The sequence below is a fragment of the Rissa tridactyla genome, chromosome 9 (assembly GCF_028500815.1).
Source record: "Rissa tridactyla isolate bRisTri1 chromosome 9, bRisTri1.patW.cur.20221130, whole genome shotgun sequence".
Lineage (NCBI taxonomy): Eukaryota > Metazoa > Chordata > Aves > Charadriiformes > Laridae > Rissa > Rissa tridactyla.
Window position 1 is genome coordinate 21,888,153 of NC_071474.1, and position 26,992 is coordinate 21,915,144.

General features: G+C 59.1%; 12 non-coding genes across 12 annotated transcripts; 5 read left to right on the top strand and 7 right to left on the bottom strand.

Annotated features, from left to right (window-relative positions):
- Positions 1-3,386: 3,386 nt before the first annotated feature.
- TRNAQ-CUG (transfer RNA glutamine (anticodon CUG)) lies at positions 3,387-3,458 on the bottom strand. The gene has a single exon. It is a non-coding gene; the product is annotated as a tRNA-Gln (tRNA).
- A 996-nt stretch (positions 3,459-4,454) lies between these two features.
- On the bottom strand, positions 4,455-4,537 carry TRNAL-CAG (transfer RNA leucine (anticodon CAG)). The gene has a single exon. It is a non-coding gene; the product is annotated as a tRNA-Leu (tRNA).
- A 677-nt stretch (positions 4,538-5,214) lies between these two features.
- Positions 5,215-5,286, bottom strand: TRNAG-UCC (transfer RNA glycine (anticodon UCC)). Its single transcript has one exon. It is a non-coding gene; the product is annotated as a tRNA-Gly (tRNA).
- Positions 5,287-6,427: 1,141 nt separating this feature from the next.
- On the bottom strand, positions 6,428-6,499 carry TRNAM-CAU (transfer RNA methionine (anticodon CAU)). The gene has a single exon. It is a non-coding gene; the product is annotated as a tRNA-Met (tRNA).
- Positions 6,500-7,207: 708 nt separating this feature from the next.
- Positions 7,208-7,289, bottom strand: TRNAS-AGA (transfer RNA serine (anticodon AGA)). The gene has a single exon. It is a non-coding gene; the product is annotated as a tRNA-Ser (tRNA).
- A 5,929-nt stretch (positions 7,290-13,218) lies between these two features.
- Positions 13,219-13,300, top strand: TRNAS-AGA (transfer RNA serine (anticodon AGA)). Its single transcript has one exon. It is a non-coding gene; the product is annotated as a tRNA-Ser (tRNA).
- A 708-nt stretch (positions 13,301-14,008) lies between these two features.
- Positions 14,009-14,080, top strand: TRNAM-CAU (transfer RNA methionine (anticodon CAU)). The gene has a single exon. It is a non-coding gene; the product is annotated as a tRNA-Met (tRNA).
- A 1,141-nt stretch (positions 14,081-15,221) lies between these two features.
- On the top strand, positions 15,222-15,293 carry TRNAG-UCC (transfer RNA glycine (anticodon UCC)). Its single transcript has one exon. It is a non-coding gene; the product is annotated as a tRNA-Gly (tRNA).
- Positions 15,294-15,912: 619 nt separating this feature from the next.
- On the top strand, positions 15,913-15,995 carry TRNAL-CAG (transfer RNA leucine (anticodon CAG)). The gene has a single exon. It is a non-coding gene; the product is annotated as a tRNA-Leu (tRNA).
- A 997-nt stretch (positions 15,996-16,992) lies between these two features.
- On the top strand, positions 16,993-17,064 carry TRNAQ-CUG (transfer RNA glutamine (anticodon CUG)). The gene has a single exon. It is a non-coding gene; the product is annotated as a tRNA-Gln (tRNA).
- Positions 17,065-24,798: 7,734 nt separating this feature from the next.
- TRNAG-UCC (transfer RNA glycine (anticodon UCC)) lies at positions 24,799-24,870 on the bottom strand. The gene has a single exon. It is a non-coding gene; the product is annotated as a tRNA-Gly (tRNA).
- A 1,318-nt stretch (positions 24,871-26,188) lies between these two features.
- Positions 26,189-26,260, bottom strand: TRNAM-CAU (transfer RNA methionine (anticodon CAU)). Its single transcript has one exon. It is a non-coding gene; the product is annotated as a tRNA-Met (tRNA).
- Positions 26,261-26,992: the final 732 nt, after the last annotated feature.

Here is a 26,992-nt window from a genome sequence, read left to right on the forward strand (position 1 = left end):
GGCCCGGCCTCAGACGTGCCAGGGATACCACACTTCAGAGCCTCATTCCTCCCAAAGTGCTGCTTTCCTCAAACACTTTCTAGCACCATTCCTGAATCAGTTGGTGCTTCTATCCAATCCTGTGCTGCAGCTGTCCATACCACCCAACGGTGGCACCATGGGATGCATCCCTGTCCCAGCTTCATAAGGAAAACCAACTCGGAGGTCTCAGGCTAGTGTACTAGGAGGGTTTAAGTGCGCTTCCGTAATACATGTTGCTTTTGTCACTGCCCTCTTCGTGGTCAGCATGGCCACCAGTCACGGTCAAATTCAGCTATGAGGGACACCTCAGGTCAGCTCTCAAGGGCTTTCAGTGCAGGCACTCGGGCTAATCCTGAGAGACGTTTCTCCCCGGGGGTCACCTTAGACGCACAGGAGACTCTGGGTAAAGTCAGGCAGAACATCAAGACTGCACAGTGCCATAAGGGAGAAGAGACTCATTAACCAGGGACGAGGCAAAGCTCAACGGCAAGAAAAGTCCATTGTGGGTTGGAAGGATGTCCTCGGTGGGCCAGAGTGATGGCCACGAGGACCTTGCTTATGCTCATCAGGCTCTGCCACGGCCTGCTTTTGTGGTCAAAGAGATACCCGCGTCCTTCCCTGGAAGAGACCCACCCCCAAATTGACCTGTTTTGCTCAGCGAGTTCAGCCCAGAGGCCGAAGCCCTGGGTGGCCTGCTTTTGAGGTGAGGCCTGGGGGAGGCAGCCAAAAGCTCACGGCACTTTTACCTGGGTCAGGGATGGGGTGGCCCATTCCATGCATTTCAAGTTTCAAAGGGACATGGCATCAGTCTCCCAGAGTGCCTGGGAGTCATCGTGATGTGGAAGAGTTGGGAAAAACCCGGAGCTCCAGGCAGACGTGAGTCATCGTGCTGTGGACTTCAGTGGACACAGTGCCCTAGTCTCAGGCGTTCCAGGGATACCAGAGCTGACCGCTCTCTACAGCTACCTGAAAGGAGGTTGTAGAGAGCTGGGGTTGCTTTCTTCTCCCAAGTAACAGGCGACAGGACAAGAGGAAACCGCCTCAAGTTGCGCTAGGGGAGGTTTAGATGAGAGGTTAGAAAATTTTTACACTGAGAGGGTTATCAAGCATTGGATCAGGCTGCCCAGGGAAGTGGTGGAATCGTCATCCCTGGAGGTATTTAAAGACGGCTAAACGTAGAGCTTCGCAATTGGGTTTAGTGATGGGTTTTGTCAGTGTTAGCTTGATGGTTGGACTCCCTGATCTGAAAGATCCCTTCCAACCTGGGCAATTCTAGGATTCTATGACGTTTGGTGCTATGACGTGGGAGCAAAACATTTCAGGAGAAAGAGGCAAGGGCTTAATCACCAGGGAGGCTTCAGCCAGCGGTAGCTGCTGGGTGTTTCGATGCTTCAGGAGCCAGGAATGTTTGTGACCCCGCCAGGGCTCTGGGACACAGCATAAAAGCCTGCGCTGCTTCTGGCTCCACATCCTCCTCTCTTGCCTCCCTGTCCTCCAGGAACGAGGTAAGCCTGAGCCTGCTCCATCTCTCCCTGTGGGCTGAGCTGCTGTCGTGGTGGCTACTCGAGCTGATGCTTGGGCTGCCGAAGGCTGGCCCTGCAACAGACCTGTTTGAGGGCTGTCGGCTCTTTCCCTGTTGTGGGAGGTGTCTGGGGAGAGCAGGGAAGAGGGGGTTCTTCCAAGCAGAAGGGCATCAATGGGGCTCAGCTGCAGGGAGCTCTGCCCACCAGAACTTGCACCTTTAGCAGATGGTCCCCAGCCAAATGGCCACGTGCGTCCAGTGCCGCCTTCAGTGCAGCAAAGTTTGCTCTGGCGACGGGCTATGATCAGTCCGTCCCAATTGATTGAAACCCAGCGTGCTGGGTCCTATCCAAAACCGGGTCAGCCTTCCTGTGCCCTGCAGCTCGGAGGGCACGAGGAGGGCAGTGGGAGATGAAGGCACAGCGTGTGTTTTTGAAAGAAAGGGTGTCCATGGAGAGAGCTGAGGAGCAGAAAGACAGACTGAAACTGAGGTCCGTGTTGGCTCTCTGCTCTGTGTTTCAGCTGTGCCTCCCTCACCGAGAGATGTCTTGCTTCAGACCCTGTCTCCCTCGCCCCTGCGGAGCCTCTGGCCCAACCCCGCTCGCCAGCAGCTGCAGTGAGCCCTGCGTGGCCCGCTGCGCTGACTCGACGGTGGCCATCGAGGCCTCGCCGGTGGTGGTGACCCTGCCGGGCCCCATCCTCACCTCTTTCCCCCAGAGCACAGCCGTGGGATCCTCTCTGTCGGCTGCTGTGGGGAGCTCCCTCAGCGCCGGGGGGGTTCCCATCTCTTCTGGGGGCTCCCTTGGTCTGGGGGGGTCAGGGCTGTGTCTGCCCGTTCCCCGCTGCAGTCTCAACTGCTGAAGCCGGCGCATCATCCCCCTCGGAGCGGGAAGGACGACGGGAACTCTGCAGCAGGAGCGTGGCCACGGCTTGCAGATGGGCTGGCTGTCCTCATCCCCCCAGGCAGGAGGGACCTGTGCCCGCTGCTCCTGGCTGCACGGCAGGCCTCGCCGTGCCTCCCCTGCCTCCGCTTTGCTCTGAGCTCCTTGAGAAAGGGCTCGTTCTCTTCTGCTCTGCTCAATCTGCTGCTGACGGGGAGAGGCTGCCGGAGTTGGCGACTGCTCTTGCTGGGCTGGGATTGCCAGCAGGCAGAGCAGAGTGGGCAAAGGCAAGCGCTGTGAGTGGAGCTTGTCCTTGGGAAGCGTGTCATTCTCTTTGCCCCGCCGCGCCTCGCGGCCGTCTTTCTTGGTCTCTGTTCTGTGCCACTGCATTTGCTCCTTCTCATTAAAGCCTTTGTGCAGCACAGCTGGAGACTGGTGGTGCTTTGTTCTCCTGCCCCCTCATCTGGCCAAGACCTCTGCAAGGCCGAGGGAGAAGCTGCTCTCCCCATGAGAGTGAGACTGTGCCCATGCGTGGGGCACTGCCAGTTGTGGGGGGTGCTCCCGGAAGCAGAGCACCAAAAAGAAGCGAGTAGGCACGAGAAAGACAGCAAAGCCTCAGAGAAGCGGGGAGAGGCAGAAGCACTGGGCAGAGCTGGAAATGCAAGTCATGGCAGAAAGCGTGGCAGTCAAAGATGGGAAACGGTTGCCCAGGGAGGCTGTAGATTGTGCCCCTTTGGAGACGTCCAATACGCAACTAGAGAAAGCCGTCGAATATGCCGTGCAGCCGAGGTGCTCAGGAAAGCTGGAGAGCTGTGGCGGGCGCAGGGCAGGAGAGGGGTCTCTGCTGGGGGTGCCAGGGCTGGGAGCCCAGGAAAGGAAGGAAGGTGGGAGTGCATTGAAGAGTTGAGGCAAGAGGGAGGCAAGGGAAGAAGGTGTGAGCACGGCAGGGCAGCAAAAGGGCTGAGGTCCCACTGAGATTTGAACTCAGATCGCTGGATTCAGAGTCCAGAGTGCTCACCATTACACCATGGGACCTCCCAGACTCCTCTCTTCTTTCCCCTCCCCAGCCCTGCCTCACCCAATGCCTCCTGGACCACTCTGGCACTCTCCCCAGCTCCCTGCCCATCCCCAGCTGCAGCCTTCCTACAGGGCGACGCAGACCTCTACACCCACGCCACCTTTTCACACAGCGGCGCAACACCGCGCCTCTCCTGGGCCTCAGACTTCCTCACTCCCCTCCTTCGAAAATCGCACACCCTGCTCCCGCACCCTCTCATGACATTGCCTCAGGATGGCTCTGCCCTCTCACGGGGCTGCAGAGAAATGACACACGGCCTCTAATGCCCCCGGTGCCCTCTGACACGGGGGACCTGACTCCTGCCTCACCCTCTTCCCCCTCACGCTGCCCGTCTTTGCTGGTGACGAACTGACAGTTCAGGGGAACTTTCCCCGTTGAAATCCTGCTGCGCAAGGCCACATCCTGGCTTGACACCTATCGAATGTGCCACTGGGCGTCACAGAGGCAAGGAGGCACCTCAGGGGCTCTCCAGCTTCGGGAGCAGAGGGCAGAGGAGCTCCCCGATGACTAAGGAGAGGGAAAAGTTGCCTCGTCTCCAAAAAAGCGGAAGAAGCAAGGAAAGGTGGGGAAGCAAGGAAAGGCCTTGATGAAGTGGAGCAAGTTCAGCAGAGGGGGACTCTGGCCTTGTGAGGAGAGGCTGAGGGCGCAAGGCTTGCTTAGCTGAGAGAAGAAAAGGCTTTGTGGGGTCTAAGAGGAGCTTCCCGGGGCCTACAAGGAGGCAACTCGATGGCTGGAGGGGGAGAGGTGGTGGTCGGAAACGGAAGAGGCCAGGGCTCTCCGTCATGAGTGTGTTGTAGGCCTAGGGAGTTGGTGCCCATTTTTCCTTCATCAGGAGCTGGGACGTGCAGCAGGCTGAGCAGAGCCCCCAGAAGAGCCAGGAGGCTCCGCTTAAGAGAGGGGTGCGGGCCAAGAGAGAGAGAGGCCATAAAGGAGGCCACCCAAGGCGAGGGGGCTGTCAGGAGTGGGACTCGAACCCACGCCTCCCAGGGAGACTGCAACCTGAATGCAGCGCCTTCGACCGCTCGGCCATCCTGACCCTCTGCTGCTGCCGCCGCTGCCGGCCCTGCAGCGGCCAGAGCCGGCCCAGCTCAGCCAGCCCCCTCCTGCCCCCGCTGGGGGGACACCTGCCTCCTGCCCCAGCTCCCAACAAGGGCTGCTGACGGGACACCGCAGCTCCTCCACACACCTCACAACGCACGCCGTACCCACACCAGGGTACAAACTGCAGCCTGGTGCCCTCACACCTTACATTCCCCGGGCTGAAAAAGCACGGCTGCGTCAGCATCCTCCATCTAGCACGCAAGGAGCCAGGCTGCAAGGCACCTCAGCGGTCACTAGTGGTCCAAACGCCTGCTGAAAGCAGGGCCAGCCCCAAAGCTGGAGCAGGTGGCTGCGTGCCTGAGCCCCGTTGGAAGCCGAGCGTGACACCCAGGCGTAGGGAGTGCCAAAGCGCTCTGGGCACCTGCTCCAGGGCTTCGCCGCTGCCCAAGGAGCTCTGAATGGTGCAGAGCAGCCCCCCGAGGGGGCTGTGGGCAAGGTGGGCCTCGCTAAAGGCCAGGCGTGCGTCTGCTGGGCTAGGAGGTGCTCAGAGGGCTAGCCGTGCCCGCAGGCTGCAGGGGAGTGAAGGGCAACGAACACCGCGGGCAAAGCTGGGCTGTCGGGGAGCAGCAGAGGCAAGGCACTGGGGAGCCCGCTGGCTGAAGAAAAGGGCTCTGCGTTGGCCAGGAATCGAACCCGGGTCAACTGCTTGGAAGGCAGCTATGCTCACCACTATACCACCAACGCATCTGGCTGTGCCACTGCTGCCTCTGCTCCTGAGCCCCACAGCCTCCGCTCCCTCCTGCTCCTCCACTGACCAGCCCCACCTGCCTTCCCCTCCTACACAGCACACAACCACCTGCCTCCTCATCCTACGCTCCTCACCCTGCGCCCACTCCTCCTTACGCACCCCCGCACACGGGCACCACCTCAGCCTGCTCCTCTGCTTCTCTCCGCCTCACATCTTGGCCAGGCAAACTCCAGGTGCTGCCAGTGATGACGCTCCCCACCTGCGCTCAGACGCCTCCCACCCGTGCCTGGGCTCTGCAAGCCAACCTGCGCGCTATGTACGCACCTGCCGTGCTTTAAGCGCAGACAAGCTCCCACCCGGCTGCGCACTCCTTTCCCCACCCTCAGGGCGATGCAGAGCATGCAGAACAGGAGGACAAGCCTCATGGCTCAAGACAAACAGAAGCACCTGCCTCAGCAAAGACTGTTGCGGGCAAATGGGGCTTCGCTGGAGGAAAGAATAATTTGCCAACAGTGGAGGCAGATGGAACCGTCTGTGTGCGGCACGGGGCAGCCCCTTGCCTCTCCTCACAGAGGCCACCCTGCAGCACCCCCGCTTCCCTCCACTGCCAACAGCCAGCCCACACAGAGCCAATCCAGTGCCCATTGGGAATCCCTGCGCGGCCCTGCTGCCGGCCTGACCTGCCAGTGGGCATGGCAGCAGAGAGACACGGGTGGAGAAAAAGCCCGCATGGCCAAGGTGACCCCACCGGTCTTTGCCAGACCAGCCCCAGCCTTGTCCTCCTGCCCACCTGCAGAGCCCCGGAGGGACCCGCTCACGGCTGAGAAGTTGCTCTTGAGCTGCGTGATGGGAAGGAGAAAGAGCTGTGTCCCCAGAAGAGGCACCACCTGGTCGGGGAGGTGTGTGCTGTGCTGTGCCCGCTGCTCCTCAGCCTGCGTCTGCCCTGCTGAGGGTGGCTTTGGGAGCGCTGGCTGCCGAGGAGACAAAGGAGGAAGGCGGCGTGAGGGCAGAGAGAGGGGTGTGAGGGAGCGGGAGAGCCGCTCTGGGCATGGGTGCCCAGAGAGGTAGAGCAGTGGCGGTTCAGAGTTGGTGGGAGAGGCAGCAAGCGTGAGGAGCAGGGGGAAAAGGAAATTGCCATAGCAGAGGATGGTTTCGATCCATCGACCTCTGGGTTATGGGCCCAGCACGCTTCCGCTGCGCCACTCTGCTCCCTGTGGGGCCTTCTTTGGCACCTGCCACAGCCCTGAGGATGCTCCCGGACAGCACCAGCGCTCCTGCCTCCTTCCCTGCCTCTTCGCCCTGCCCTCGCCCGCGCGGGAAACTCTCTCCCTCCAAAGTTCACCTCTTTCGCGCCTGGCATGCCTACCTCAAGGGCCTTGCTTTGCCCTTCTCCCCGCACCTCCTGCCCCTCGCCCTGCAGGGGCACTTGCTCTTTCACCGCCCGACTCTGGGCCTCTGCAGGACACACAGCAAACCCCGCGACTGCATGACGGACACTCTTCAATGCTCCAAGACATCCCCAGAAGGCTCTGGGCAGCCTGAGCTGGGAGACCCTCTTCGGGAGGGCGAGGGACGAGGGACGAGGGGGCAGTGCTGAAGCCTCCCTTCTGGGGCTTGTGTTTCCTGCTTCCCCATCCCATCCTCAAAAAGCAACAGCAGGACGGGGAGGGCTGGGATGTGGGCGCCGATGGGAGCGTGGCCCCAGCCTCTCTGCCGCAGGGCCCTCTTGCTCAGGGGAAAGTATTCCCCTGCAGATCAAGAGGTCCGTGGCTCAGCTCCAGGCGGTGGCTCAGCTCCAGGTGCCCTCTCCATTGCCCCTTCCCTTCTTCATTCCTACTGAGGATCTCCGGGGAGAGGAGCTGAGTGCCGTGGCTGCAGCGGGGTGAATTGCCAGCAGCCCAAAATGCAGCTGCGCCCCGTAGTTGGCAGGATTCGAACCTGCGCGGGGAAACCCCAATGGATTTCTAGTCCATCGCCTTCACCACTCGGCCACAACTACCTGCCCCAGCCCTCTCTGCCCTGCTCATCACGCGCCCTCTCCAAGGACACCCGCCTCCCTGACACTTTCAGCGACAGCCTGCGCTCCAAGCCATGCACTGACCATGGACGGCACCTGGCCACAGCCTTCCACAGGCCTTCAGGGACGCAACACCAGCACCTACGCCCCCACCTCCCAACCCCGCCTCCTCAGGCACCCATCTGAGAGAAACTCAGCACCAAGGCCACTTGCTCGGCCTTGCAGAGGTCTTGGCCAGATGAGGGGGCAGGAGAACAAAGCACCACCAGTCTCCAGCTGTGCTGCACAAAGGCTTTAATGAGAAGGAGCAAATGCAGTGGCACAGAACAGAGACCAAGAAAGACGGCCGCGAGGCGCGGCGGGGCAAAGAGAATGACACGCTTCCCAAGGACAAGCTCCACTCACAGCGCTTGCCTTTGCCCACTCTGCTCTGCCTGCTGGCAATCCCAGCCCAGCAAGAGCAGTCGCCAACTCCGGCAGCCTCTCCCCGTCAGCAGCAGATTGAGCAGAGCAGAAGAGAACGAGCCCTTTCTCAAGGAGCTCAGAGCAAAGCGGAGGCAGGGGAGGCACGGCGAGGCCTGCCGTGCAGCCAGGAGCAGCGGGCACAGGTCCCTCCTGCCTGGGGGGATGAGGACAGCCAGCCCATCTGCAAGCCGTGGCCACGCTCCTGCTGCAGAGTTCCCGTCGTCCTTCCCGCTCCGAGGGGGATGATGCGCCGGCTTCAGCAGTTGAGACTGCAGCGGGGAACGGGCAGACACAGCCCTGACCCCCCCAGACCAAGGGAGCCCCCAGAAGAGATGGGAACCCCCCCGGCGCTGAGGGAGCTCCCCACAGCAGCCGACAGAGAGGATCCCACGGCTGTGCTCTGGGGGAAAGAGGTGAGGATGGGGCCCGGCAGGGTCACCACCACCGGCGAGGCCTCGATGGCCACCGTTGAGTCAGCGCAGCGGGCCACGCAGGGCTCACTGCAGCTGCTGGCGAGCGGGGTTGGGCCAGAGGCTCCGCAGGGGGAAGGGAGACAGGGTCTGAAGCAAGACATCTCTCGGTGAGGGAGGCACAGCTGAAACACAGAGCAGAGAGCCAACACGGACCTCAGTATCAGTCTGTCTTTCTGCTCCTCAGCTCTCTCCATGGACACCCTTTCTTTCAAAAACACACGCTGTGCCTTCATCTCCCACTGCCCTCCTCGTGCCCTCCGAGCTGCAGGGCACAGGAAGGCTGACCCGGTTTTGGATAGGACCCAGCACGCTGGGTTTCAATCAATTGGGACGGACTGATCATAGCCCGTCGCCAGAGCAAACTTTGCTGCACTGAAGGCGGCACTGGACGCACGTGGCCATTTGGCTGGGGACCATCTGCTAAAGGTGCAAGTTCTGGTGGGCAGAGCTCCCTGCAGCTGAGCCCCATTGATGCCCTTCTGCTTGGAAGAACCCCCTCTTCCCTGCTCTCCCCAGACACCTCCCACAACAGGGAAAGAGCCGACAGCCCTCAAACAGGTCTGTTGCAGGGCCAGCCTTCGGCAGCCCAAGCATCAGCTCGAGTAGCCACCACGACAGCAGCTCAGCCCACAGGGAGAGATGGAGCAGGCTCAGGCTTACCTCGTTCCTGGAGGACAGGGAGGCAAGAGAGGAGGATGTGGAGCCAGAAGCAGCGCAGGCTTTTATGCTGTGTCCCAGAGCCCTGGCGGGGTCACAAACATTCCTGGCTCCTGAAGCATCGAAACACCCAGCAGCTACCGCTGGCTGAAGCCTCCCTGGTGATTAAGCCCTTGCCTCTTTCTCCTGAAATGTTTTGCTCCCACGTCATAGCACCAAACGTCATAGAATCCTAGAATTGCCCAGGTTGGAAGGGATCTTTCAGATCAGGGAGTCCAACCATCAAGCTAACACTGACAAAACCCATCACTAAACCCAATTGCGAAGCTCTACGTTTAGCCGTCTTTAAATACCTCCAGGGATGACGATTCCACCACTTCCCTGGGCAGCCTGATCCAATGCTTGATAACCCTCTCAGTGTAAAAATTTTCTAACCTCTCATCTAAACCTCCCCTAGCGCAACTTGAGGCGGTTTCCTCTTGTCCTGTCGCCTGTTACTTGGGAGAAGAAAGCAACCCCAGCTCTCTACAACCTCCTTTCAGGTAGCTGTAGAGAGCGGTCAGCTCTGGTATCCCTGGAACGCCTGAGACTAGGGCACTGTGTCCACTGAAGTCCACAGCACGATGACTCACGTCTGCCTGGAGCTCCGGGTTTTTCCCAACTCTTCCACATCACGATGACTCCCAGGCACTCTGGGAGACTGATGCCATGTCCCTTTGAAACTTGAAATGCATGGAATGGGCCACCCCATCCCTGACCCAGGTAAAAGTGCCGTGAGCTTTTGGCTGCCTCCCCCAGGCCTCACCTCAAAAGCAGGCCACCCAGGGCTTCGGCCTCTGGGCTGAACTCGCTGAGCAAAACAGGTCAATTTGGGGGTGGGTCTCTTCCAGGGAAGGACGCGGGTATCTCTTTGACCACAAAAGCAGGCCGTGGCAGAGCCTGATGAGCATAAGCAAGGTCCTCGTGGCCATCACTCTGGCCCACCGAGGACATCCTTCCAACCCACAATGGACTTTTCTTGCCGTTGAGCTTTGCCTCGTCCCTGGTTAATGAGTCTCTTCTCCCTTATGGCACTGTGCAGTCTTGATGTTCTGCCTGACTTTACCCAGAGTCTCCTGTGCGTCTAAGGTGACCCCCGGGGAGAAACGTCTCTCAGGATTAGCCCGAGTGCCTGCACTGAAAGCCCTTGAGAGCTGACCTGAGGTGTCCCTCATAGCTGAATTTGACCGTGACTGGTGGCCATGCTGACCACGAAGAGGGCAGTGACAAAAGCAACATGTATTACGGAAGCGCACTTAAACCCTCCTAGTACACTAGCCTGAGACCTCCGAGTTGGTTTTCCTTATGAAGCTGGGACAGGGATGCATCCCATGGTGCCACCGTTGGGTGGTATGGACAGCTGCAGCACAGGATTGGATAGAAGCACCAACTGATTCAGGAATGGTGCTAGAAAGTGTTTGAGGAAAGCAGCACTTTGGGAGGAATGAGGCTCTGAAGTGTGGTATCCCTGGCACGTCTGAGGCCGGGCCACCATGTCCAGTGAAGTTGACAGAAGGGTGACTCAAGTTGTCATGGAGCTCAGGGTTTTTCCCCAACTCTTCCACATCACGATGACTCCCAGGCGCTCTGGGAGACTGATGCCATGTCCCTTGGAAATTTGAAATGCATGGAACGGGCCACCTGATCTCTGACCCAGAAAAAAGAGCCGTGAGCTTTTGGCTCCCTGCCCTGAGGCTCTCCTCAAAAGCAGGACACCCAGGGCTTTGGCCTCTGGGATGAACTTGCTCAGCAAAACTGGCCAATTTGGGTGTGGGTCTACTTCAGGGAAGGATGAGGGCATCTCTTTGATCACCCTCCTACGCGTTCATGTGCTTCTTTCCAACAGATTCCCCACTTCCCAAGCTGAGCCCAGCCCCCTGCTTGGAAGAAGCCTGAGGGCCTGGTCAAGTCGTCAAGGGACAGGGCAATGGAGGTCCCATGGAGAAGTCACTTGAAAGAGACCTACCTGAGCCTCTGCTCTTCGTCGTTACGAACCTGCCCTTGTTCCCTGGGCTCATGGGCAGAAAAAAAGATGAGGAGGAGGCAGGAGCCCCTCCCTTAGGAGGACAGGCTTAGAGAGTTGGGGTTGTTGAGCCTAGAGAAGAGGAGGGTCCTGAGAGACCCTCCAGAAAGATGGGCACGGACTATTTATCAGGGAGTGTAGGGATTGGATGAGGGGGTAATGCTTTTAAACCAAAAGAGGGTAGATGTAGAGTAGATACTGGGAAGAAATTCTTTCCTATGAGGGTGGTGAGACACCGGAACAAGTGGTCCAGAGACCTTGTGGATGCCCCATACCTGGAAGTGTTCAAGGACAGGTTGGATGGCACTTTGAGAAACCTGATCTCATGGAAGGTATCCCTACCCATGGCAAAGGGGTAGGAAGTAGATGATCATGAAGGTCCCTTCCAACCCAAAACCATTCAATGATTCATTCTTTGATTCTAGGTGCTATGAAGTGGGAGCAAAACATTTCAGGAGAAAGAGGCAAGGGCTTAATCACCAGGGAGGCTTCAGCCAGCGGTAGCTGCTGGGTGTTTCGATGCTTCAGGAGCCAGGAATGTTTGTGACTCCGCCAGGGCTCTGGGACACAGCATAAAAGCCTGCGCTGCTTCTGGCTCCACATCCTCCTCTCTTGCCTCCCTGTCCTCCAGGAACGAGGTAAGCCTGAGCCTGCTCCATCTCTCCCTGTGGGCTGAGCTGCTGTCGTGGTGGCTACTCGAGCTGATGCTTGGGCTGCCGAAGGCTGGCCCTGCAACAGACCTGTTTGAGGGCTGTCGGCTCTTTCCCTGTTGTGGGAGGTGTCTGGGGAGAGCAGGGAAGAGGGGGTTCTTCCAAGCAGAAGGGCATCAATGGGGCTCAGCTGCAGGGAGCTCTGCCCACCAGAACTTGCACCTTTAGCAGATGGTCCCCAGCCAAATGGCCACGTGCGTCCAGTGCCGCCTTCAGTGCAGCAAAGTTTGCTCTGGCGACGGGCTATGATCAGTCCGTCCCAATTGATTGAAACCCAGCGTGCTGGGTCCTATCCAAAACCGGGTCAGCCTTCCTGTGCCCTGCAGCTCGGAGGGCACGAGGAGGGCAGTGGGAGATGAAGGCACAGCGTGTGTTTTTGAAAGAAAGGGTGTCCATGGAGAGAGCTGAGGAGCAGAAAGACAGACTGAAACTGAGGTCCGTGTTGGCTCTCTGCTCTGTGTTTCAGCTGTGCCTCCCTCACCGAGAGATGTCTTGCTTCAGACCCTGTCTCCCTCGCCCCTGCGGAGCCTCTGGCCCAACCCCGCTCGCCAGCAGCTGCAGTGAGCCCTGCGTGGCCCGCTGCGCTGACTCGACGGTGGCCATCGAGGCCTCGCCGGTGGTGGTGACCCTGCCGGGCCCCATCCTCACCTCTTTCCCCCAGAGCACAGCCGTGGGATCCTCTCTGTCGGCTGCTGTGGGGAGCTCCCTCAGCGCCGGGGGGGTTCCCATCTCTTCTGGGGGCTCCCTTGGTCTGGGGGGGTCAGGGCTGTGTCTGCCCGTTCCCCGCTGCAGTCTCAACTGCTGAAGCCGGCGCATCATCCCCCTCGGAGCGGGAAGGACGACGGGAACTCTGCAGCAGGAGCGTGGCCACGGCTTGCAGATGGGCTGGCTGTCCTCATCCCCCCAGGCAGGAGGGACCTGTGCCCGCTGCTCCTGGCTGCACGGCAGGCCTCGCCGTGCCTCCCCTGCCTCCGCTTTGCTCTGAGCTCCTTGAGAAAGGGCTCGTTCTCTTCTGCTCTGCTCAATCTGCTGCTGACGGGGAGAGGCTGCCGGAGTTGGCGACTGCTCTTGCTGGGCTGGGATTGCCAGCAGGCAGAGCAGAGTGGGCAAAGGCAAGCGCTGTGAGTGGAGCTTGTCCTTGGGAAGCGTGTCATTCTCTTTGCCCCGCCGCGCCTCGCGGCCGTCTTTCTTGGTCTCTGTTCTGTGCCACTGCATTTGCTCCTTCTCATTAAAGCCTTTGTGCAGCACAGCTGGAGACTGGTGGTGCTTTGTTCTCCTGCCCCCTCATCTGGCCAAGACCTCTGCAAGGCCGAGCAAGTGGCCTTGGTGCTGAGTTTCTCTCAGATGGGTGCCTGAGGAGGCGGGGTTGGGAGGTGGGGGCGTAGGTGCTGGTGTTGCGTCCCTGAAGGCCTGTGGAAGGCTGTGGCCAGGTGCCGTCCATGGTCAGTGCATGGCTTGGAGCGCAGGCTGTCGCTGAAAGTGTCAGGGAGGCGGGTGTCCTTGGAGAGGGCGCGTGATGAGCAGGGCAGAGAGGGCTGGGGCAGGTAGTTGTGGCCGAGTGGTGAAGGCGATGGACTAGAAATCCATTGGGGTTTCCCCGCGCAGGTTCGAATCCTGCCAACTACGGGGCGCAGCTGCATTTTGGGCTGCTGGCAATTCACCCCGCTGCAGCCACGGCACTCAGCTCCTCTCCCCGGAGATCCTCAGTAGGAATGAAGAAGGGAAGGGGCAATGGAGAGGGCACCTGGAGCTGAGCCACCGCCTGGAGCTGAGCCACGGACCTCTTGATCTGCAGGGGAATACTTTCCCCTGAGCAAGAGGGCCCTGCGGCAGAGAGGCTGGGGCCACGCTCCCATCGGCGCCCACATCCCAGCCCTCCCCGTCCTGCTGTTGCTTTTTGAGGATGGGACGGGGAAGCAGGAAACACAAGCCCCAGAAGGGAGGCTTCAGCACTGCCCCCTCGTCCCTCGTCCCTCGCCCTCCCGAAGAGGGTCTCCCAGCTCAGGCTGCCCAGAGCCTTCTGGGGATGTCTTGGAGCATTGAAGAGTGTCCGTCATGCAGTCGCGGGGTTTGCTGTGTGTCCTGCAGAGGCCCAGAGTCGGGCGGTGAAAGAGCAAGTGCCCCTGCAGGGCGAGGGGCAGGAGGTGCGGGGAGAAGGGCAAAGCAAGGCCCTTGAGGTAGGCATGCCAGGCGCGAAAGAGGTGAACTTTGGAGGGAGAGAGTTTCCCGCGCGGGCGAGGGCAGGGTGAAGAGGCAGGGAAGGAGGCAGGAGCGCTGGTGCTGTCCAGGAGCATCCTCAGGGCTGTGGCAGGTGCCAAAGAAGGCCCCACAGGGAGCAGAGTGGCGCAGCGGAAGCGTGCTGGGCCCATAACCCAGAGGTCGATGGATCGAAACCATCCTCTGCTATGGCAATTTCCTTTTCCCCCTGCTCCTCACGCTTGCTGCCTCTCCCACCAACTCTGAACCGCCACTGCTCTACCTCTCTGGGCACCCATGCCCAGAGCGGCTCTCCCGCTCCCTCACACCCCTCTCTCTGCCCTCACGCCGCCTTCCTCCTTTGTCTCCTCGGCAGCCAGCGCTCCCAAAGCCACCCTCAGCAGGGCAGACGCAGGCTGAGGAGCAGCGGGCACAGCACAGCACACACCTCCCCGACCAGGTGGTGCCTCTTCTGGGGACACAGCTCTTTCTCCTTCCCATCACGCAGCTCAAGAGCAACTTCTCAGCCGTGAGCGGGTCCCTCCGGGGCTCTGCAGGTGGGCAGGAGGACAAGGCTGGGGCTGGTCTGGCAAAGACCGGTGGGGTCACCTTGGCCATGCGGGCTTTTTCTCCACCCGTGTCTCTCTGCTGCCATGCCCACTGGCAGGTCAGGCCGGCAGCAGGGCCGCGCAGGGATTCCCAACGGGCACTGGATTGGCTCTGTGTGGGCTGGCTGTTGGCAGTGGAGGGAAGCGGGGGTGCTGCAGGGTGGCCTCTGTGAGGAGAGGCAAGGGGCTGCCCCGTGCCGCACACAGACGGTTCCATCTGCCTCCACTGTTGGCAAATTATTCTTTCCTCCAGCGAAGCCCCATTTGCCCGCAACAGTCTTTGCTGAGGCAGGTGCTTCTGTTTGTCTTGAGCCATGAGGCTTGTCCTCCTGTTCTGCATGCTCTGCATCGCCCTGAGGGTGGGGAAAGGAGTGCGCAGCCGGGTGGGAGCTTGTCTGCGCTTAAAGCACGGCAGGTGCGTACATAGCGCGCAGGTTGGCTTGCAGAGCCCAGGCACGGGTGGGAGGCGTCTGAGCGCAGGTGGGGAGCGTCATCACTGGCAGCACCTGGAGTTTGCCTGGCCAAGATGTGAGGCGGAGAGAAGCAGAGGAGCAGGCTGAGGTGGTGCCCGTGTGCGGGGGTGCGTAAGGAGGAGTGGGCGCAGGGTGAGGAGCGTAGGATGAGGAGGCAGGTGGTTGTGTGCTGTGTAGGAGGGGAAGGCAGGTGGGGCTGGTCAGTGGAGGAGCAGGAGGGAGCGGAGGCTGTGGGGCTCAGGAGCAGAGGCAGCAGTGGCACAGCCAGATGCGTTGGTGGTATAGTGGTGAGCATAGCTGCCTTCCAAGCAGTTGACCCGGGTTCGATTCCTGGCCAACGCAGAGCCCTTTTCTTCAGCCAGCGGGCTCCCCAGTGCCTTGCCTCTGCTGCTCCCCGACAGCCCAGCTTTGCCCGCGGTGTTCGTTGCCCTTCACTCCCCTGCAGCCTGCGGGCACGGCTAGCCCTCTGAGCACCTCCTAGCCCAGCAGACGCACGCCTGGCCTTTAGCGAGGCCCACCTTGCCCACAGCCCCCTCGGGGGGCTGCTCTGCACCATTCAGAGCTCCTGGGTGTCACGCTCGGCTTCCAACGGGGCTCAGGCACGCAGCCGCCTGCTCCAGCTTTGGGGCTGGCCCTGCTTTCAGCAGGCGTTTGGACCACTAGTGACCGCTGAGGTGCCTTGCAGCCTGGCTCCTTGCGTGCTAGATGGAGGATGCTGACGCAGCCGTGCTTTTTCAGCCCGGGGAATGTAAGGTGTGAGGGCACCAGGCTGCAGTTTGTACCCTGGTGTGGGTACGGCGTGCGTTGTGAGGTGTGTGGAGGAGCTGCGGTGTCCCGTCAGCAGCCCTTGTTGGGAGCTGGGGCAGGAGGCAGGTGTCCCCCCAGCGGGGGCAGGAGGGGGCTGGCTGAGCTGGGCCGGCTCTGGCCGCTGCAGGGCCGGCAGCGGCGGCAGCAGCAGAGGGTCAGGATGGCCGAGCGGTCGAAGGCGCTGCATTCAGGTTGCAGTCTCCCTGGGAGGCGTGGGTTCGAGTCCCACTCCTGACAGCCCCCTCGCCTTGGGTGGCCTCCTTTATGGCCTCTCTCTCTCTTGGCCCGCACCCCTCTCTTAAGCGGAGCCTCCTGGCTCTTCTGGGGGCTCTGCTCAGCCTGCTGCACGTCCCAGCTCCTGATGAAGGAAAAATGGGCACCAACTCCCTAGGCCTACAGCACACTCATGACGGAGAGCCCTGGCCTCTTCCGTTTCCGACCACCGCCTCTCCCCCTCCAGCCATCGAGTTGCCTCCTTGTAGGCCCCGGGAAGCTCCTCTTAGACCCCACAAAGCCTTTTCTTCTCTCAGCTAAGCAAGCCTTGCGCCCTCAGCCTCTCCTCACAAGGCCAGAGTCCCCCTCTGCTGAACTTGCTCCACTTCATCAAGGCCTTTCCTTGCTTCCCCACCTTTCCTTGCTTCTTCCGCTTTTTTGGAGACGAGGCAACTTTTCCCTCTCCTTAGTCATCGGGGAGCTCCTCTGCCCTCTGCTCCCGAAGCTGGAGAGCCCCTGAGGTGCCTCCTTGCCTCTGTGACGCCCAGTGGCACATTCGATAGGTGCCAATCCAGGATGTGGCCTTGCGCAGCAGGATTTCAACGGGGAAAGTTCCCCTGAACTGTCAGTTCGTCACCAGCAAAGACGGGCAGCGTGAGGGGGAAGAGGGTGAGGCAGGAGTCAGGTCCCCCGTGTCAGAGGGCACCGGGGGCATTGGAGGCCGTGTGTCATTTCTCTGCAGCCCCGTGAGAGGGCAGAGCCATCCTGAGGCAATGTCATGAGAGGGTGCGGGAGCAGGGTGTGCGATTTTCGAAGGAGGGGAGTGAGGAAGTCTGAGGCCCAGGAGAGGCGCGGTGTTGCGCCGCTGTGTGAAAAGGTGGCGTGGGTGTAGAGGTCTGCGTCGCCCTGTAGGAAGGCTGCAGCTGGGGATGGGCAGGGAGCTGGGGAGAGTGCCAGAGTGGTCCAGGAGGCATTGGGTGAGGCAGGGCTGGGGGAGGGGAAAGAAGAGAGGAGTCTGGGAGGTCCCATGGTGTAATGGTGAGCACTCTGGACTCTGAATCCAGCGATCTGAGTTCAAATCTCAGTGGGACCTCAGCCCTTTTGCTGCCCTGCCGTGCTCACACCTTCTTCCCTTGCCTCCCTCTTGCCTCAACTCTTCAATGCACTCCCACCTTCCTTCCTTTCCTGGGCTCCCAGCCCTGGCACCCCCAGCAGAGACCCCTCTCCTGCCCTGCGCCCGCCACAGCTCTCCAGCTTTCCTGAGCACCTCGGCTGCACGGCATATTCGACGGCTTTCTCTAGTTGCGTATTGGACGTCTCCAAAGGGGCACAATCTACAGCCTCCCTGGGCAACCGTTTCCCATCTTTGACTGCCACGCTTTCTGCCATGACTTGCATTTCCAGCTCTGCCCAGTGCTTCTGCCTCTCCCCGCTTCTCTGAGGCTTTGCTGTCTTTCTCGTGCCTACTCGCTTCTTTTTGGTGCTCTGCTTCCGGGAGCACCCCCCACAACTGGCAGTGCCCCACGCATGGGCACAGTCTCACTCTCATGGGGAGAGCAGCTTCTCCCTCGGCCTTGCAGAGGTCTTGGCCAGATGAGGGGGCAGGAGAACAAAGCACCACCAGTCTCCAGCTGTGCTGCACAAAGGCTTTAATGAGAAGGAGCAAATGCAGTGGCACAGAACAGAGACCAAGAAAGACGGCCGCGAGGCGCGGCGGGGCAAAGAGAATGACACGCTTCCCAAGGACAAGCTCCACTCACAGCGCTTGCCTTTGCCCACTCTGCTCTGCCTGCTGGCAATCCCAGCCCAGCAAGAGCAGTCGCCAACTCCGGCAGCCTCTCCCCGTCAGCAGCAGATTGAGCAGAGCAGAAGAGAACGAGCCCTTTCTCAAGGAGCTCAGAGCAAAGCGGAGGCAGGGGAGGCACGGCGAGGCCTGCCGTGCAGCCAGGAGCAGCGGGCACAGGTCCCTCCTGCCTGGGGGGATGAGGACAGCCAGCCCATCTGCAAGCCGTGGCCACGCTCCTGCTGCAGAGTTCCCGTCGTCCTTCCCGCTCCGAGGGGGATGATGCGCCGGCTTCAGCAGTTGAGACTGCAGCGGGGAACGGGCAGACACAGCCCTGACCCCCCCAGACCAAGGGAGCCCCCAGAAGAGATGGGAACCCCCCCGGCGCTGAGGGAGCTCCCCACAGCAGCCGACAGAGAGGATCCCACGGCTGTGCTCTGGGGGAAAGAGGTGAGGATGGGGCCCGGCAGGGTCACCACCACCGGCGAGGCCTCGATGGCCACCGTCGAGTCAGCGCAGCGGGCCACGCAGGGCTCACTGCAGCTGCTGGCGAGCGGGGTTGGGCCAGAGGCTCCGCAGGGGCGAGGGAGACAGGGTCTGAAGCAAGACATCTCTCGGTGAGGGAGGCACAGCTGAAACACAGAGCAGAGAGCCAACACGGACCTCAGTTTCAGTCTGTCTTTCTGCTCCTCAGCTCTCTCCATGGACACCCTTTCTTTCAAAAACACACGCTGTTCCTTCATCTCCCACTGCCCTCCTCGTGCCCTCCGAGCTGCAGGGCACAGGAAGGCTGACCCGGTTTTGGATAGGACCCAGCACGCTGGGTTTCAATCAATTGGGACGGACTGATCATAGCCCGTCGCCAGAGCAAACTTTGCTGCACTGAAGGCGGCACTGGACGCACGTGGCCATTTGGCTGGGGACCATCTGCTAAAGGTGCAAGTTCTGGTGGGCAGAGCTCCCTGCAGCTGAGCCCCATTGATGCCCTTCTGCTTGGAAGAACCCCCTCTTCCCTGCTCTCCCCAGACACCTCCCACAACAGGGAAAGAGCCGACAGCCCTCAAACAGGTCTGTTGCAGGGCCAGCCTTCGGCAGCCCAAGCATCAGCTCGAGTAGCCACCACGACAGCAGCTCAGCCCACAGGGAGAGATGGAGCAGGCTCAGGCTTACCTCGTTCCTGGAGGACAGGGAGGCAAGAGAGGAGGATGTGGAGCCAGAAGCAGCGCAGGCTTTTATGCTGTGTCCCAGAGCCCTGGCGGGGTCACAAACATTCCTGGCTCCTGAAGCATCGAAACACCCAGCAGCTACCGCTGGCTGAAGCCTCCCTGGTGATTAAGCCCTTGCCTCTTTCTCCTGAAATGTTTTGCTCCCACGTCATAGCACCAAACGTCATAGAATCCTAGAATTGCCCAGGTTGGAAGGGATCTTTCAGATCAGGGAGTCCAACCATCAAGCTAACACTGACAAAACCCATCACTAAACCCAATTGCAAAGCTCTACGTTTAGCCGTCTTTTAAATACCTCCAGGGATGACGATTCCACCACTTCCCTGGGCAGCCTGATCCAATGCTTGATAACCCTCTCAGTGTAAAAATTTTCTAACCTCTCATCTAAACCTCCCCTAGCGCAACTTGAGGCGGTTTCCTCTTGTCCTGTCGCCTGTTACTTGGGAGAAGAAAGCAACCCCAGCTCTCTACAACCTCCTTTCAGGTAGCTGTAGAGAGCGGTCAGCTCTGGTATCCCTGGAACGCCTGAGACTAGGGCACTGTGTCCACTGAAGTCCACAGCACGATGACTCACGTCTGCCTGGAGCTCCGGGTTTTTCCCAACTCTTCCACATCACGATGACTCCCAGGCACTCTGGGAGACTGATGCCATGTCCCTTTGAAACTTGAAATGCATGGAATGGGCCACCCCATCCCTGACCCAGGTAAAAGTGCCGTGAGCTTTTGGCTGCCTCCCCCAGGCCTCACCTCAAAAGCAGGCCACCCAGGGCTTCGGCCTCTGGGCTGAACTCGCTGAGCAAAACAGGTCAATTTGGGGGTGGGTCTCTTCCAGGGAAGGACGCGGGTATCTCTTTGACCACAAAAGCAGGCCGTGGCAGAGCCTGATGAGCATAAGCAAGGTCCTCGTGGCCATCACTCTGGCCCACCGAGGACATCCTTCCAACCCACAATGGACTTTTCTTGCCGTTGAGCTTTGCCTCGTCCCTGGTTAATGAGTCTCTTCTCCCTTATGGCACTGTGCAGTCTTGATGTTCTGCCTGACTTTACCCAGAGTCTCCTGTGCGTCTAAGGTGACCCCCGGGGAGAAACGTCTCTCAGGATTAGCCCGAGTGCCTGCACTGAAAGCCCTTGAGAGCTGACCTGAGGTGTCCCTCATAGCTGAATTTGACCGTGACTGGTGGCCATGCTGACCACGAAGAGGGCAGTGACAAAAGCAACATGTATTACGGAAGCCCACTTAAACCCTCCTAGTACACTAGCCTGAGACCTCCGAGTTGGTTTTCCTTATGAAGCTGGGACAGGGATGCATCCCATGGTGCCACCGTTGGGTGGTATGGACAGCTGCAGCACAGGATTGGATAGAAGCACCAACTGATTCAGGAATGGTGCTAGAAAGTGTTTGAGGAAAGCAGCACTTTGGGAGGAATGAGGCTCTGAAGTGTGGTATCCCTGGCACGTCTGAGGCCGGGCCACCATGTCCAGTGAAGTTGACAGAAGGGTGACTCAAGTTGTCATGGAGCTCAGGGTTTTTCCCCAACTCTTCCACATCACGATGACTCCCAGGCGCTCTGGGAGACTGATGCCATGTCCCTTGGAAATTTGAAATGCATGGAACGGGCCACCTGATCTCTGACCCAGAAAAAAGAGCCGTGAGCTTTTGGCTCCCTGCCCTGAGGCTCTCCTCAAAAGCAGGACACCCAGGGCTTTGGCCTCTGGGATGAACTTGCTCAGCAAAACTGGCCAATTTGGGTGTGGGTCTACTTCAGGGAAGGATGAGGGCATCTCTTTGATCACCCTCCTACGCGTTCATGTGCTTCTTTCCAACAGATTCCCCACTTCCCAAGCTGAGCCCAGCCCCCTGCTTGGAAGAAGCCTGAGGGCCTGGTCAAGTCGTCAAGGGACAGGGCAATGGAGGTCCCATGGAGAAGTCACTTGAAAGAGACCTACCTGAGCCTCTGCTCTTCGTCGTTACAAACCTGCCCTTGTTCCCTGGGCTCATGGGCAGAAAAAAAGATGAGGAGGAGGCAGGAGCCCCTCCCTTAGGAGGACAGGCTTAGAGAGTTGGGGTTGTTGAGCCTAGAGAAGAGGAGGGTCCTGAGAGACCCTCCAGAAAGATGGGCACGGACTATTTATCAGGGAGTGTAGGGATTGGATGAGGGGGTAATGCTTTTAAAACAAAAGAGGGTAGATGTAGAGTAGATACTGGGAAGAAATTCTTTCCTATGAGGGTGGTGAGACACCGGAACAAGTGGTCCAGAGACCTTGTGGATGCCCCATACCTGGAAGTGTTCAAGGACAGGTTGGATGGCACTTTGAGAAACCTGATCTCATGGAAGGTATCCCTACCCATGGCAAAGGGGTAGGAAGTAGATGATCATGAAGGTCCCTTCCAACCCAAAACCATTCAATGATTCATTCATTGATTCTAGGTGCTATGAAGTGGGAGCCTGCTTTTGAGGAGAGGCCTGGGGGAGGGAGCCAAAAGCTCATGGCACTTTTACCTGGGTCAGGGATGGGGTGGCCCATTCCATGCATTTCAAGTTTCAAAGGGACATGGCATCAGTCTCCCAGAGTGCCTGGGAGTCATCGTGATGTGGAAGAGTTGGGAAAAACCCGGAGCTCCAGGCAGACGTGAGTCATCGTGCTGTGGACTTCAGTGGACACAGTGCCCTAGTCTCAGGCGTTCCAGGGATACCAGAGCTGACCGCTCTCTACAGCTACCTGAAAGGAGGTTGTAGAGAGCTGGGGTTGCTTTCTTCTCCCAAGTAACAGGCGACAGGACAAGAGGAAACCGCCTCAAGTTGCGCTAGGGGAGGTTTAGATGAGAGGTTAGAAAATTTTTACACTGAGAGGGTTATCAAGCATTGGATCAGGCTGCCCAGGGAAGTGGTGGAATCGTCATCCCTGGAGGTATTTAAAAGACGGCTAAACGTAGAGCTTTGCAATTGGGTTTAGTGATGGGTTTTGTCAGTGTTAGCTTGATGGTTGGACTCCCTGATCTGAAAGATCCCTTCCAACCTGGGCAATTCTAGGATTCTATGACGTTTGGTGCTATGACGTGGGAGCAAAACATTTCAGGAGAAAGAGGCAAGGGCTTAATCACCAGGGAGGCTTCAGCCAGCGGTAGCTGCTGGGTGTTTCGATGCTTCAGGAGCCAGGAATGTTTGTGACCCCGCCAGGGCTCTGGGACACAGCATAAAAGCCTGCGCTGCTTCTGGCTCCACATCCTCCTCTCTTGCCTCCCTGTCCTCCAGGAACGAGGTAAGCCTGAGCCTGCTCCATCTCTCCCTGTGGGCTGAGCTGCTGTCGTGGTGGCTACTCGAGCTGATGCTTGGGCTGCCGAAGGCTGGCCCTGCAACAGACCTGTTTGAGGGCTGTCGGCTCTTTCCCTGTTGTGGGAGGTGTCTGGGGAGAGCAGGGAAGAGGGGGTTCTTCCAAGCAGAAGGGCATCAATGGGGCTCAGCTGCAGGGAGCTCTGCCCACCAGAACTTGCACCTTTAGCAGATGGTCCCCAGCCAAATGGCCACGTGCGTCCAGTGCCGCCTTCAGTGCAGCAAAGTTTGCTCTGGCGACGGGCTATGATCAGTCCGTCCCAATTGATTGAAACCCAGCGTGCTGGGTCCTATCCAAAACCGGGTCAGCCTTCCTGTGCCCTGCAGCTCGGAGGGCACGAGGAGGGCAGTGGGAGATGAAGGCACAGCGTGTGTTTTTGAAAGAAAGGGTGTCCATGGAGAGAGCTGAGGAGCAGAAAGACAGACTGAAACTGAGGTCCGTGTTGGCTCTCTGCTCTGTGTTTCAGCTGTGCCTCCCTCACCGAGAGATGTCTTGCTTCAGACCCTGTCTCCCTCGCCCCTGCGGAGCCTCTGGCCCAACCCCGCTCGCCAGCAGCTGCAGTGAGCCCTGCGTGGCCCGCTGCGCTGACTCAACGGTGGCCATCGAGGCCTCGCCGGTGGTGGTGACCCTGCCGGGCCCCATCCTCACCTCTTTCCCCCAGAGCACAGCCGTGGGATCCTCTCTGTCGGCTGCTGTGGGGAGCTCCCTCAGCGCCGGGGGGGTTCCCATCTCTTCTGGGGGCTCCCTTGGTCTGGGGGGGTCAGGGCTGTGTCTGCCCGTTCCCCGCTGCAGTCTCAACTGCTGAAGCCGGCGCATCATCCCTCTCGGAGCGGGAAGGACGACGGGAACTCTGCAGCAGGAGCGTGGCCACGGCTTGCAGATGGGCTGGCTGTCCTCATCCCCCCAGGCAGGAGGGACCTGTGCCCGCTGCTCCTGGCTGCACGGCAGGCCTCGCCGTGCCTCCCCTGCCTCCGCTTTGCTCTGAGCTCCTTGAGAAAGGGCTCGTTCTCTTCTGCTCTGCTCAATCTGCTGCTGACGGGGAGAGGCTGCCGGAGTTGGCGACTGCTCTTGCTGGGCTGGGATTGCCAGCAGGCAGAGCAGAGTGGGCAAAGGCAAGCGCTGTGAGTGGAGCTTGTCCTTGGGAAGCGTGTCATTCTCTTTGCCCCGCCGCGCCTCGCGGCCGTCTTTCTTGGTCTCTGTTCTGTGCCACTGCATTTGCTCCTTCTCATTAAAGCCTTTGTGCAGCACAGCTGGAGACTGGTGGTGCTTTGTTCTCCTGCCCCCTCAGTTCAGCCACGCGCTTTGCAAGAAAGAGCTCTGGCCTTTGCCCTGAGCTTACCACCAGTTGTGGATAGAGCTCCCTGAACGTATACCAAACACCAGTAGCAAAAATAAGCAAGCAGGCGAGAGAAATATTTAAAAACCTCAGAGAAATGGAGCATGAGTCTCTAAACTGGTCATCGTGGCCCTCTGATGTCTCTCAGGGTCAGTCCCGAGATCCAGCACTGAAAGCATTCAAGAGCTGATCTCCGTTCTTTTCCCAGTGTACCCAGAGCGTCTTCCATGTCTATTCCGGATGCAGGGACATTTCCCTGGCTGCCCTGGCAGGGGACAGGGGCAGGCTTACGAACTGGGCTGAGATAACTGCACTTCCTGAGGTGGCAGGAGAAAATGGACATGTGTGCTCAGCTGAGCTCTTGAGGGCGCCTTCAGAAACGTGCAGAGACGCGTTGCCTTTCTGAGCATGAATCTCAGGAGAGTCCTGGCATTTGGAAGTCAGGTTCATACCTCCCTTCCCTTTGCTGATGCACTTTGCTACTCACAGGTGGTTTGGGGGCAAAAAGCACCGAAGCTGCTCAGCAGTAAAGCCAAGCCTCCCCCACGCAAGCATGAGGCCAAGCACAAAGGAACATCCCGTGTCACTGTTTAGTCTCTCGAACGTGGCATTTCTCTCCCCAGCGCTGCGCCACCAAAGCCTCTCAGCAGCCACTGCTGCTCGAGTTGCACAAACTGCGGGGCCGGTGCGTGTCTTCTCCTCACCGAATGCTGTTGCTTCTGCTTTCTCTCTTTGTCTAACCCGCTCCCAGCAGCCAGTGCAAACCCTTCTGCAAAGCCGTGCCTCTGCACATCTGGACATCCATGTCTCCAACCCACACTGTTGCCATGGCAGGGAGTAGAGGCGGTTGTGGCTCAGCCAGGTGACAGTGACAGGACCTACCCCTTAGATAGAGCAGTCCCGGGTTGACACCGCGGCGCTCACCCGGCCTGGGGCTGTTCTGGTGGGACGTGGCAGCAGGGCTGGGGCTGTGCCCCCCCCCTCAGGGGGTGGGAGCGGGCAGCGACGCTGCGACTGGGGTACAGGGAGGTGCCCGCCCGAGGCTGCGTGGACGCGGGGGGGTGTGGGGTGGTCAGCGTTGCTCACGGGGGGGCCGAGCGGGCAGTTGGGAGCAGCGCGGGTAGAAGCCCGGCTAAAGAAAAGCCTCTTTGCGTTGGCCGGGAATCGAACCCGGGTCAACTGCTTGGAAGGCAGCTATGCTCACCACTATACCACCAACGCATCTGGCTGTGCTCCTCCCTGCGGCTCCTCCGGAGCGCGGCTGCCACCGCCCCTCCCCGGCTGCCGGGCGGTCCCTTCCCGCCCCTGCACACACTGCCGCCACCTGCCGCCGAGTACGTGCGTTTGTTTTGGCTGGGAAACCTCAGCCGCACTAGCCACCGACCAGGGAGGATCCGCACCCGGGCTGGAGGGGGACACCGGGCAAAGCGGGACTGAGCCCCAGGCACCGACGCTGCGCAGGGCTCAGGGGACCCTCTGGCGCGCTCGGCGGTGGGAAGAGGGGGGGTGTCCAGCGCTGATCACCAGTCCTGAGCAGAAGGAGAAGAGGAAGAGGGTCGGGCTGTCTGTCTTCTTCATGCTGGTGTGAGTCCTGGGGGTGCTTCTAGGGGTGCTGCCAATGCTGCCACTCCCCATCCAGGACCTGAAAGATGCTCCCCTTCCCGTCCCTAAAGGGGCTCCAGGAAAGCTGGGGAGGGACTCTGGATCAGGGAGGGGAGCCATAGGATGAGGGAGAACGGTTTTAAACTGAAAGAGGGGAGATTTAGATGAGATGTGAGGAAGAAATTGTTTGCTGTGAGGGTGGTGAGCCCCTGGCCCAGGTTGTCCAGAGACGCTGTGGCTGCCCCATCCCGGGAGGTGTTCAAGGCCAGATTGGACGGGGCTTTGAGCAACCTGGTCTGGTGGGAGGCGTCCCTGCCCAGGGCAGGGGGTGCCACTGGGTGAGCATTAAGGTCCCTTCCAACCCAAACCAGTCTATGATTCTGTGATCTGCATCCATACATGCACCAGCTGTGCATGCACTGTGCAAGCGAATGCGCATTTGTGTGTGTGTACCTGTGGTGGTGCAAGCGTAGCTAACAGCCAAACACCCACCCAGCTGCTCACTCCCTTCCCCACCTTCAGTGGGAGTTGGGGCACAGAAAATAGGATGAGGAAGCCCCCAGGTCAAGATAAGCACAAGGACATGGCTTAGCAAAGCCTATTGTGGGCAAAACAGACTCAACTTGGGGGAAACTGATTTATTGCCAATTGAAATAAATTCAGATAGTGAGAAACAAAAAGACAAACATAAAGCACCAACGTTTCTCCCTCTTACCCAGGCTGCTCCTCAGCCTGCGTCTGCCCTGCTGAGGGTGGCTTTGGGAGCGCTGGCTGCCGAGGAGACAAAGGAGGAAGGCGGCGTGAGGGCAGAGAGAGGGGTGTGAGGGAGCGGGAGAGCCGCTCTGGGCATGGGTGCCCAGAGAGGTAGAGCAGTGGCGGTTCAGAGTTGGTGGGAGAGGCAGCAAGCGTGAGGAGCAGGGGGAAAAGGAAATTGCCATAGCAGAGGATGGTTTCGATCCATCGACCTCTGGGTTATGGGCCCAGCACGCTTCCGCTGCGCCACTCTGCTCCCTGTGGGGCCTTCTTTGGTACCTTCCACAGCCCTGAGGATGCTCCTGGACAGCACCAGCACTGGTGCTCAGGTCCTTCCCCCTTTCTGGTCTGGGCTCTGCAAGGGCTTTTCTGAAACAGGTCGAATTCTCCGCAGAACCTTTCTCCAAGACCTTTGTCCCCTCCTCCCTTTGGCCACCTGGCACAGCCCAGACTCCGCCATGGGGGTAACCTCTGAAGTGAGACCCTGTTATTTTATCTGGGCAGCCCCTCTGGACCCACCGCTGGGGTCAATGTGGGCTGTCCTCCTCCCGCTTCTGAGATGGTTGGGTTCCCTTCGGAGACCAGTTTGTCCGACTCCCTGGGACAGTTTGCCCTCCCCCCCATCATTGGCTTAATGCTCTTGGTACCACCCACATGCATGTCTGTCATATCTGCTGTTATACTGTTGATAAATTCACTTCAATAATGAATAAGTTTGTAGTAACCCATAGCACTATATATATATATATATGTTGCTGTTATTAATACAACATATTGTTATATTGCAATAATATTAATTATTGCAATTATTATATAGCAATATAATGCAATTATATTATTGCTGCTATTATTGTCACTGTTATTGATTGTTTCTGTTATTTATGGCTGTTAATAATTTGTAATAGCTTGAGATACATATATTTGCTTTATTAATCCTAGATACACTTGCTGATGGTGATTTTTGTGGCATTTGTGGTAATCTGTAATA